Source organism: Peromyscus leucopus, chromosome 7 (genome assembly GCF_004664715.2).
Source record: "Peromyscus leucopus breed LL Stock chromosome 7, UCI_PerLeu_2.1, whole genome shotgun sequence".
Taxonomy (NCBI): domain Eukaryota; kingdom Metazoa; phylum Chordata; class Mammalia; order Rodentia; family Cricetidae; genus Peromyscus; species Peromyscus leucopus.
This window is the reverse complement of record NC_051069.1, coordinates 38,511,900-38,524,216: the sequence shown is the minus strand read 5'-3', so window position 1 is coordinate 38,524,216 and position 12,317 is coordinate 38,511,900.

Sequence of the window (12,317 nt, the reverse complement as noted above, 5' to 3'; positions counted from 1 at the left end):
TGGATGGTGTGAAGTATCTGATAGGCATATTACCTTGTCTACTTTCAACATGAAATAGTGATTTTGAGCTTACTTGGTAGATTAAAAAAAAAAAAATCCCAGAGCCATAAGAATAGCAAGGACATATTTGCAATTGTTCCACAATCTTGACTTTTAAGATGTTTCTACTGACACCTAGTGAAACAGAGAATTGAGTCAATTATATATTCAGTCCAGATGTCAGCAGGGTCACCCTGCCCTTTGAGACTTACATAAATTAACTTCAGCTGACACTCTTGTCTTTAATAAAAAGCCCAATATCCCCTGGAAGAGTTTTCACACTTCTAAACTGTACCTCCCTGTGGCTATTTGTATTTTTAATGATCTATTCCCATTAAACTTAATCTCCTCTCCAGGAGCTGTTCCCATCTTCTTACCTGGTGATAATTCAAGCACCAATTCATCCTTTGTCTTCCAAAAGTCTGTTCTCACAAGGCAGTTATGTATAACAAGTGGTTGTTACACCACAATAGACAGGCATAACTTTAAAATTAAGTGTATTACATATGTGTGTTCCTAAAATCCCTCCACCCCTCTGACCAATGACAATTCTTCTTGTCAAAGAGTTCTGAAAATGGTGCCCCAAACACTTGAACTTCTGTTGAGTTGTGGAGTCATGTCTTAGCAGGTCCCTTCTCTCCTTACTTTCTGCTTTGTGAAATAAAGGTTCCCTTTCATATGGAGGGACATAACTCTCTTCTCATATCCTGGCTTAAAGATGCAGGGGCCAATTAAGACATTTTGCTAAACAAAAGATTTTCCCTTAGCAAAGAATTCTGGCACTCCCCTAAAAAAGGAAAGTCTCTTTGTCAGGGATGATGTTTACAGTTATTTTCCTATGGTACAAATTGAAAAGAAAAAGCAGGCCATAATCACAATAGATCATTGTCTAGAAATTTGAGAGCACAGATTAAGGTATAGTCTGAATTACCATCTGGCACTATAACTAGCTGGACATTTCAAGGTATGCTCAGTCTTAAACAGCCAACTGTGGCAACCTGACCCAAGGAAAGAATTCTTTACCTGATAGGAATTCCTGTTGTGTACACGTCACTGAATATATGATCATGTCTCCAAAAATAACCAGATGAATTTTTTATATAAGCTAAAACAAGCAGAAGACTTTATTTTACTAATGAAAAGGATTACATTTCATTGTATCTTGTTCTATAAAGTTTTGGCCATAGGAGGTAAAGAAGCCTTGAGGGGTCTCTATGCCCTGCCCTGGCTTCATTCCCTCATGTAGAACCATTGGCTAGCAATACATAAATTGTCCATGTGAGGGGTCCATATCTTACCTTCCCTGGGAATGCTTATAAAATAGGTTAGGGATGTAATTGCAAGTGCACATTTGGAGAGCATCAACTACTAGAAATGAGGTGAATGTAAGTTTGTAGATAGTGCAATATCTGGTACATATACCTTCAGTAAGTGGGTCAAGTCTTCCTCACTTCCCCCTGACCTTTGAACTAGAATGAGCATTTCTGATTTGGACTGCCGTTTATTGGTTATACTCTTACCTCCAGGAAACAAAAAGAACATCTGTTTTCTCTTCATGTGAAATGACTTCAAATACTTAAGGACAACTGTGCTGTTTCAACTTTCTCCTCCCCAAGACCCAATCCTGAGGGTCTCCCCTAGTGCTGCAACAGAACACCAGCTGCGGCCTCCCTTTGCCATGTCCATGCATCCTGTGGATTTCAAAGACCACCTCCCACCTCTGCCTCCTCTCTCCTCATCCCTGTGTTCCATCACCCAATTCTGTCAGACAATCCATGCTAAACTACAGGCCACACCTGTCAGATGACCAGGTAGGCTATCCTCAGAGCTTCTCTACTCTCTGTTCCCCCAGACTCATCCCTCAGGGTCACCCCTAGTGCTGCAACTGACCATCTACCGCTGGCCTCCCCAGTCTTCAACACCAACAATCATTCCCCATGAACACATCAGCCCAGTAGGCCACTAAAACAGGCAGCACACAGTTAATACAATCTCTAAAAATCATGACAGGAAACAAAAACCAAGGAAGAAAACATCCACTCAACAAAGACAAACACAGAAATCAGCATCCCAAACCCAGATGCCTTGACTCCAGTAAGAGCATACAATCAAGGACAGACAGGGCAACATGTCTCCACCAAAGCCCAGCTATCCTACAGCAGGCCCTGACTATTCCAATATCTTGAAGCACATGAGAAAGACATTAAGAACCAACTATATGAAGATGATAGAGGTCCTTAAAGAGGAACTGGATACATCCTTGAAGAAAGGCAGGAAAATACAAACAATTGAAGGAAATGAATGAATCCCTTAAAGAAAGACAAGAAAAACCAAACAAACATTTGAAGGAAACAAATAAAACTGTTCAAGAAAATGGAAATGGAAGCAATAAAGAAAACATGAACTGAAAATTCCCTGGTAATGAAATGTTTAAGAATGTGAACAGTAACTGCAGAGTCAAGCTTCCCCAACAGAATACAAGAGACAGAAAAGAAAATCTCAAGCATTGAAGATACAATAGAAGAAATGAATACATAGGTCAAAGAAAACGTTAAATCTAAAATGATCCTGGCACAAAACATCCAGAAAATCTGGGACACTATGAAAAGACCAAACCTAAGAATAATAGGAATAGAAGAACCTCATCCCAAAGGCCCAAAAACTATTTTCACCAAAATCATAGAAGACAATTTCCCTAACCTAAAGAAGATGACTATAAAATTACAAGAAGCATACAAAACACCAAATACGTTGTACCAGAAAACAAAATCCCCTCACCACATAATAACCAAACACTGAATATAGAAAACAAAGAGTATTAAATGCTACAAAAGGAAAGGACCAAGTAACATATTAAAGCAGACCTATTAAAACTGCAATTGACTTGTCAATGGAGACTCTAAAAGCCAAAAGGACTTGGAGAGATGTGCTGCAGACTCTAAGACACCAGTGATGCCAGCCCAGATTACTATACCCAGCAAAACTATCAATCACGGTAAGTCAAATGTAAAGAATATTTAGGTACAAACCCAGTCCTACAAAATGTGCTAGGAGGAAAACTCCAAACCAAGAAGGTTAACTATGCCCATGAAAACACAGGGGATAATCTCACACCAGCAAAACCAAAACAAGGGAAACACACACACATACACATACATACCACCACCATCACAACACCATAACAAAATAACAGGAATTAATAATCATTGGTCATTTGTATTTCTCAATAAAATTGATCTCAAAAGATGCAGACTAACAGAATGGATGCAAAAACAGTATCCATCTTTTGGCTGCATCCAAGAAAAACACCTCATCATCAAGTATAGACATTACCTCAGGGTAAATGGCTGGGAAAAGATATTCCAAGCAAATGAACCTAATGAGCAAGGTGGTGTAGCCACTTTTATGTCTAATAAAATAGGCTTCAAACCAAAACCAATCAAAAGATATGGGAAAGGATACTACCCACTAAACAAAGAAAAAAAAGCCCACCAAGGTGACCTTTCAATTCTTAACATCTGTGCCCCAACCACAAGGGTACCCACTATTGTTATAGAAACACTACTACAGCTTAGAAAACATATTGACCCTCACACACTGATAATGAGAGACTTCCATACCCCACTCCCACCAATAGACAAAACTAATCGGAGAAATACTGGAGCTAACTGACATTATAAACCAAATGAAACTAACAGATATTTACAGGACATTCCACCTGTACTGGGTAGTTTTGTGTATGAACTTGACACAAGCTAGAGTCAACTGAGAGGAAGGAGCAAATGCCTCCTTGAGATCCAGCTGTAAGGCATTTTCTCATTTAGTGATCCATGGGGGTGGGCCCAGCCCATGCTAGGTGGTGCTATCCTGGGCTGCTGGTCCTGGGTTCTATAAGAAGGTGGGCTGAGCAAGCCATGGGAATGAAGCCAGTAAGCAGCTCCCTTCCACGGCCTCTGCATCACCTGCAGCCTTCGAGATCCTGTTCTGTTTGAGTTCCTGTCTGGACTTCCTTCAGTGATGAAGACCAATGCTGAAGTGTAAGCCTAATAAACCCTTTTCTCACCAACTTGCTTTTTGGTCATGGTGTTTTATCACAACAATGGAAACCCTAAGACAGTACTCAACCACAAAAATATATAACTTTTTCTCAGCACCTCATTGAACTTTCTCCAAAATTGACCAGGTATTTGGTCACAAAACAGTCTCAATAGATACAAGAAAATTGAAATAACTCCCTCCATCCTATCAGAACATCAGATTAAAGCTGGATTTCAACAACAACAGAAACAACAGAGAGCTTACAAAGTCATGGAAATTGAATTTTTAAAAAATGGTATGGTGATATTTTATTTGTACTGAAATGTGATCTTATTTGTATGATAATAAATAAAGTTGCCTGGGGGTCAGAGCTAATAGCAAGCCATAGCAGAAGCCAGGAGGTGGTGGCACACAACTTTAATCCAGATCACATGACAGACAGATCTCTGTGTGTTCAAGGATACAGCCAGCATGGAGACACATGCCTTTAATCTCAATACCAACCATAGAAGACCTGGAGGTCTGTATAGACAGGCAGTGATAAGGAGGTCATGTGGTTGAGTTTACAACCAATGAGAAGGCAGAACAGAAAGTCAATAAAAAGACAGATACACAGGAAGTATCCTTCCTTTCTTCCTCCCTCCCTCCCTCCCTCCTTCCCTTCCTCCCTCCTTCCCTTCCTTCCTTCCTTTATTTATTTATTTATTTATTTATTTATTTATTTATTTATTCCTGAGACACGGTTTCTCTGTGTTATTTTGGTGCCTGCCTTGGATCTCACTCTGTAGACCAGGCTGGCCTCAAACTCACAGAGATCCACCTGGTTCTGCCTCCTGAGTGCGGGGATTAAAGGTGTACACCACTACCACTCAGCTAAGATCAGTTCTTTTATTGTACAGGATTGTTTTAGCTGTCCTGGTTTTTTTTTTGGGGGGGGGTTGTATGAAGTTAAGTTGAATATTGTTCTTTCAAGGTCCCCTGAGTGAGATAACCCAAACCCAGAAAGACAAACATGGTATGTACTCACTCATAATTGGATATTAACTGTAAAGTAAAGAATAACCATGCTACAATCCACAGACCCAGAGAGGCTAGGCAATAAGGACAGCCCAAGAGGGGATGCATGGATCTCTCTGAGAAAGGGGAATAGAATAGATCCTGTGGGTGGACTGGGGATAGGAGAGAACAGGAGCAGAAGTGATTAAGTGGGTTGAGGTGATGAAGGGAGAGAGTGTGGGGAGAGACAGCTAGAACTGAGGAGGTACTTGGGGGAGATATGGAAACTTGCTGCAGTGGAAACTTCCTAGAATCTATGAGGAAAACCCTGGTGAGTACTACTAATAGAAAAGGATAAGGAGGCTGAACTGGCCATCTTTTATAACCAGACAAGGCTTCCAATGGTGGGACTGGGTTATATTCTGTTGAGTTGTTAACCAAGGAGGTCCCAGCGGAGATCCCTAAACAACCAAGACTGATGCTAGGACAGAAGGTCGCTCTCTGAAAACTAACAGCAGGGCCCCATTGTCAAGGACTCAGCTCAATAAATGTAGAGAGGTCGAGCTCGTGAGGGCTAGGAGAATTCACCTCTATATCCTAGTCTCTTTGACTTGGGAAAGTACTCTGCAGGCTATGGAAAGAAACCAACCCAGCCACAAAACCCTCCACCTCCCAATCTGTCCTGCCTACAAGATGTGCTGGGGCAATAGTGGCCCAGAACATAGGGAAGTGACCGAACAATGTCTGATTTATGTTGAGGCCCACTCCACTTTAACTTGAGGGAGCCAGTGCCCTACATTGCCTAGAAAGCCAAGAACCAGAGGCTGCATAGCCCAGAGACCTAGGGTAGAACCAAATACAACTGGCAAAAAAGAAAAATCAATGAAATTATCTCTAATGATATTCTGCTATACTCGTAGATGAATGCTTTGTCCAGTCATCATCAGAGAGACTTTCTCTGGCAGAAGATGGGATGGGAACAGATGCAGGGAGCCACAGCCAGACATTATGCAGAGAGAGTCTAAATTCAAGGTCTCAATTGAGTCCCTCCCCTTGAAGCTCAGGGACCTCCGAGGAAGAGAAGGAGGGGAGATTGTAGGAGGGGATGGAGGACACCAGGAGAACATGGCTCACTGAATCAACTAAGCCTGGCTCATATGGACTCAGAGAGGCTGGAGTGGCACAGGGCCGGCATGGGTCTGCACCATATCCTCAGCCATATGTTATGACTGTTAGTTTACTGTGTGTGTGGGGGGGGAAGGCTCCGAACAATGGGAGCGGATGTATCATTGACTATTTTGCCTGCTTTGGTACTCTTCCTCCTATTGGATTGCCTTGTCCAGCCTTGATATGAGGGCTCTGTCTTGTCTTGTTGTATCTTGTTTTGGCATTTTTGGCTGTTATCTCTTGGAGGCCTTCTTTTTTCTGAAGGGAATCTGAGGGGTAGAGGATCTGGGGGGCAAGGGGAGGCCTGGGGAGAGCTGGAAGGAGTGGGGGGGAACAGTGGTTGAGATGTATTGTATGAAAGAAGAATCTGTTTTCATTTTTCTTTTATTTATTCTTTGTATCTTTCACATCATCTATCTCTATCCCACTCATTTCCCCATCGCTGTGTATCCACCCTCAGCCCTTGCAAACCCCCCAATAAAATAAAATAAAATTTAAGAGAAAAAAAAGGGAAAAATCAATCTCAATCTCATCATGGAAGCTGTAGTGCAACACAGTGAGTCATACAGTAAGCCCTTTTCTCCATGTATTTTTACTTGCAAATGTTCGTTATAAAGAGTCATTGGTCTGGTTCCAGGCCTTTGGTTTCTGCTACACAATTGATGCTAGACTCTCACTGGGATGCCTCTTGGATATCCTGTTGTCGCCCCATGTCATGGAGATGCTGCAGCTTTGGGTCTGCTGAACACCCCACCCCCAATCCCCATCTTCATCACTAGGGTGAGCTCTCCAGCATTGCCCTGGCTGGTTCACCTCTTGTAGCCATGAGCAAGGGGCAGGGCGCAATCTCCCATGCTCATATTCTCAGGCCCACTCACCCTTGCCCCTTGATGGCCCGCTTTCCCTAGTGTTGCAGCTGGTAAGGGGAGGATCAGCTCTCTCGCCAGCTGGAGACAGTAGAGGCGAGTGGGAGGACCTCTTTCCCTGAGCATCACTACTACACTGCAGACAAGGTGGTACCAGCTACACCTCACTCATGCCCTTAGGGCTGGCTCACCCATGCCCTTAGGGCTGGCTCACCCATGTCCCTGTTTACAGAGTCAACTCTACTGTGATGACGGTTCTTCTGAGTGCGCAGCTGATGAGGGGTTGGGTCAGGTCCCCCATCTGCTGCAGGTGGCAAGGAGCAAGGAGAGGCAACTTTCCCTCACCACATGGCAGATAAGATCTGCTCTCCCATTCTCACACCCTCAGGGCCAGCTCACCCTTGCCCCTGCGAACAGGGTCAGCTCTATTTTGCTGCCCAAGGGAGGTATAGGACCCTCTCTAGTGCTTCAGCCAGTGAGTGACAGGATCAGTTCTCCCTGGTGTCGCAGAGTTTGAGGGGCTGGTCTAACTCTGTGCAGCCCTATCCTCTTGGCCTTAGAAGGTATCAGGATCCACGAACATCAACACAGACAGTGGCTGCATCAGGGCCTTGAACCCAGACATGGGCCCCCGGCAGCAGCCCAGGCCCAGACATACCACCTACATCAGCCCACTGCTCGCTGCTTTCACCTCTTCAGCTATGCCTCTGTCCACAGGACATGAACCATTCTCTCTGTCTCTCTCTCTCACACACCACACCATACTATACTAGTTCACTAAACTAGTCTCTGACTGCCTGGCACCACATATGGGTCTCATTGTCCTGCTCCATTGGTCATGGCACTGGGCAGGACCCTGCTTCCAAGAATCATAATGCTGCCTGATTGCCCGGTGCCAGAGGCTCACTAGTGAAATTCTTCCCACCCTGAGTCTAGAGATCTGGGGCAGAGCTGTGCTTAGCCTCCGGGGTCAGTCAGGCCTAGAAACCAAGAATCTATTTTGAATAAAAAAGAATCTGTTTTAAAACAAAAATAACATATGAATGAGTGAACTAGAATTAAAATAAAAAGAAACACAGACTCTATCAAAAACTAGAATAAATAAAGTTATGAATAAAGAAAATTAAAGGCTAAATATACTGAGAAGCTGCAGAAATGGAACATGAGGAAGCTTGACAAATACTATATATATTATATATAATGTATCTGTATAACACATTGTAAATAAGAATATAAAATAATGTAAAAATATATTTAAGATTTTAATTATATGTGTTTATATATTATTTCATTGTTATGATTTGTCACCTTTGAAATTTATGTTGAGATTTGAACATGATGGTCTTGTAATCACCACCTTAAGTGGTGATTAAGTGGATTGCACATTGCTCAGTAACAGAGCATTTGCCAGAGTGCTCAAAGCCCTGGGTTTGGGCCCTCGAACTGAGAGAGAGAGAGAGAGAGAGAGAGAGAGAGAGAGAGAGAGAGAGAGAGAGAGAGAGAGAGAGAGAGAGGAGGAAGGGGGAGGGAGGGGAAAGGGAAGGAACGAAGGGAGGGAGGGAGGAAGGAAGGAGAGAAAAGAAAAGGGAAGAAAAACAAGAAAAGCTTGGAGACTTGATTAGGCAGTTAGTAAACTGCCCTTTTTGAACGAGCCAAGCACTGTGGTCATAAATCTCTTTCTTTCTTTTCTTTTTTCTTTTTTGTATTTTACAAACCTTATTACAAGAATCCTGGCAAATAAATATCATATATCTCATGACCTTTTAACTTTCCACAGACTGTCAATAATCCAGTTCTCTAATTTGTTATCCTCTTCTTTTCCATATTACAGATTAAGACAGTCTTTTCTGGTCTCTAGTAGCCTGTGGCGTGACTGTTGTGACTGTTCCTCAAAGGCCATTACAATTGGTTCTCCAACTGTTTCCATAATTCTTTCCACAACCAGGGATAGAAATCATTTCTACCAAGTCATATGACTGCAGTTCAAAGTTATCCTTTCACCAGCCCTATTTATAAGGCTATTTTTCTGTCCTTTCTTTGCTTCTATTCTTCCCTTTTTTATTTTGTTTCTGATTATAAAAAAATCAGGATTAAGTAGCAGAGAAGACAGTAGACATAAGTCTGTTTTTAACAAGATTGACTCTAAGTGTTTCATCATTAACCACATTACCTGTTGATTTCCAGTAGACACCCTTTCACAGTCAAAGGCTTAATCTTCTGGACCTAGCTTCCCCAAAGTGTTTGTGCTTCTTAAATACAGAAGAAGAGAAAAGGATCAAAGAGAAAAACCAGAATGTAAATTCACCATTGTTAATGTTATCAGCATCTTTTCTGATTACTGGTGCATTATTTTACGTGAGATTCTGTGCTGTAGTATATTATAATCACACAATGACCTGGCTCTTTAATCTCACTACTTAGTCATGGTTGATGATTATTTAGAGACAGTGCTGAATCTGATTTGGTAATGGTTTAAGTGTTCTACATCAATATCATCCAGAAAACTTCTATATAGATACTTTCCAGACTCTGGAAGGTGGTGCTTTCTGCTTATGTCTTTTAGGATTGTAGAGCTTTTAAAAACAATGAAATAAATACCAGTCTGTTTTTTTAATGTTTCTTAAAATTGCGGGTGCTATGAGAATTATGTGCTCTACGAAATTCTAACAGTAAAATTATTTGATCATGGATCTGTTATTAAAGATTTTTTAAAAAATCATTTGTTTCTATTTTTGGTCAAATCCAATTTTCTACTTTTTCTTAGCTAAATGTTGGGCATTGATTTTCTTCCCTGGGAAATCATTTATTTAATGTAGCTTTAAAAAATATCTATTGTGTAGTGTGAGTCATGTCTTCTTGACTTAAAAATTTATCTGCTCTTATGTCCTCACATCAAAAACTGTGTTTATTCCCTCTCTTTTATCTTGGCTGGCTTCACCTTTTGCTTTTTTTCACTGATATTGCTGCATTGTGTTTAAAGAAAAGCTCTTAGATTTACTGAGAAGTTACGTTCTTTCATTTTTGAATCCATTAAAAAACTCTCTGTCCTTATTATATGTTCTCTTCTGTTTCCTTAGATATATTCTGTGGTTCCTTTCTTAAGTCACTCAGTTGATTGCTATATTCCTTTATTTTATTATTATTTTAATAATGAAAGCATTTAAGATTATTGCCTCTGAGAATAACTTTAGCTGCTTTGCAGTATAATAATGTATTTTTATTTCTATTATTTTCTAAATAGCCTATCATTGTAATTTTGATTTCTTCTTGTTTGTCCTAATAGATTTTTTTTAAAGAATGTTTTAAATTACCAAAGTGCTAGGTCTTATTTCTGTTTGATTTTTTAAGCTTTGGTTATTACTTTACAGGCATTGTATGGCGACCAGGCATTTTCCTACTCAATTTCTGACACACATTTTATTTGTGAGCTATAATGCAATCAATTTTTATAATTATCCACTGAAATTTGAGAATGAGATCTATGTTTTGTGTACCATACAAAGATCAATATATTTACAATTTAAAACTTGTTACAGTATTAAAACTATTTGCTTTCAAGATATATTAATGTTCTACTATAACAATAATGTTTTAGTCATTTGCTCATTTACCAGGTGATATTGAACACCTTCTCTGTGCCAAGCTCACATCTGGGTGCTGGGGACACAGCTGTGAAGATGTGTGGAGGGTGCCTTAAACCAATAATTAAAAATACAGGCATAGAGACCTAAAAGACTTCTCAAGCTCACAGCCAGGGCTCTGTATAATGGGTAGAGGCATTCACACAAATGCCCACCTTTTGAAAAACAGAGTGAAAGTACCCTTCCTCAATATTCTGTCTTCTGTACACATTGTTTTACAACTAGCTGATATTTTATTTGAGGTTTCTCACTTCTTTTTTGAGGCAGTGTCTTGTGTAGCCTAGGCTCCCTTTGAACTCTTGACCCTCTTACCTCTGCCTCCCTAGTTGTGGGATTATAAGAGCATGTCATCTTGTGTCTTAGTTAGGGTTTATTGCTGCGCAGAAAGAAAAAAGAAAAAAAAAGCCACAACCAACCAAAAGCAACTTGGAAAGAAAGGGTTTATTTCCTTTACACTTCCACGATACAGTCCATCATCAAAGCAAGTCCACGCAGGAACTCAAGTAAGGCAGGAACATGAAGGCAGGAGCTGATGCAGAGGCCATGGAGGAGGACTGCTTACTGGCTTGTTACCCAGGCTTGCTCACCCTGCTTTCTTATACCATCTTTTACTGCACAGGAGTAGCACCACCCACAATGGGTTGGGCTCTTCCACATCAATCACCAATTAAGAAAATGTGCCAGAGCCTTGCCCACAGGCCCATTTTGTGGGGTCATTTTCCCAACTGAAGTTCCACTCTCCTAAATGACTCTATCTTGTGTCAAGTTGACATAAAACTAGTCAGTACACCGTGCCTGCCTAGCTACTGTTTTATTTTGTTTTTTAGTGTTTTTTGTTTGGATAGTGTCTTGAAGATCACAGAGAAATAAAATGGAATCATTAGCTAACAACACTTGGTATTTTCAGGGAGAGGGAGGAAGCCAGGGCTTTGTGTATTCTAGGGGATAGACATTTGAAAGTGGGTTCTGTTCTAACTAAACTACACTTTCCACCTTACTCTAGGAGTTGTAGTTCAGTTGTTTGGTTTTCCCTTTTTCCTCTCTGTATGCATTACAAAAAGCAAGAGACCTACACTGCCTTTGTACACACACACAGGCACATACACACACACACACACACACACACACACACACACACTGGGGGCACAGAGGGGAGGCTTGGACAGATTCCCTAGACTGCATCCCTTATTCTGGCAGTAGCTGCATCAGCCATTTTCAAGAAAGCTTCTGGCAGACTTCAGTAGTGCATGACCTTGTGTGCCTGTGAGCTATGATCCCTCCTCCCTACTACACAGGATCCACTCTCATGGGTAGAGCAGATCCGTATGCTCCTTGAGCAAGAACAAGCTACAAATATAGAGAAATGGGCTCCCTGCAGGAATGCTCTCCAACACTCTTCCCCTCTGAACAGCCAGAACTGATAGATAAAACATCCAGCTCTCAAGTTTGGATATCCAGACAGGAGACTGAGAAGCCTCTCCCAAGGCACCATGGGTGGAGTTTCCTCTAAATACTTGCATTACCTCTTTGAGAATTTCATACAGTGTATTTGGATCATATTCAACCCTAA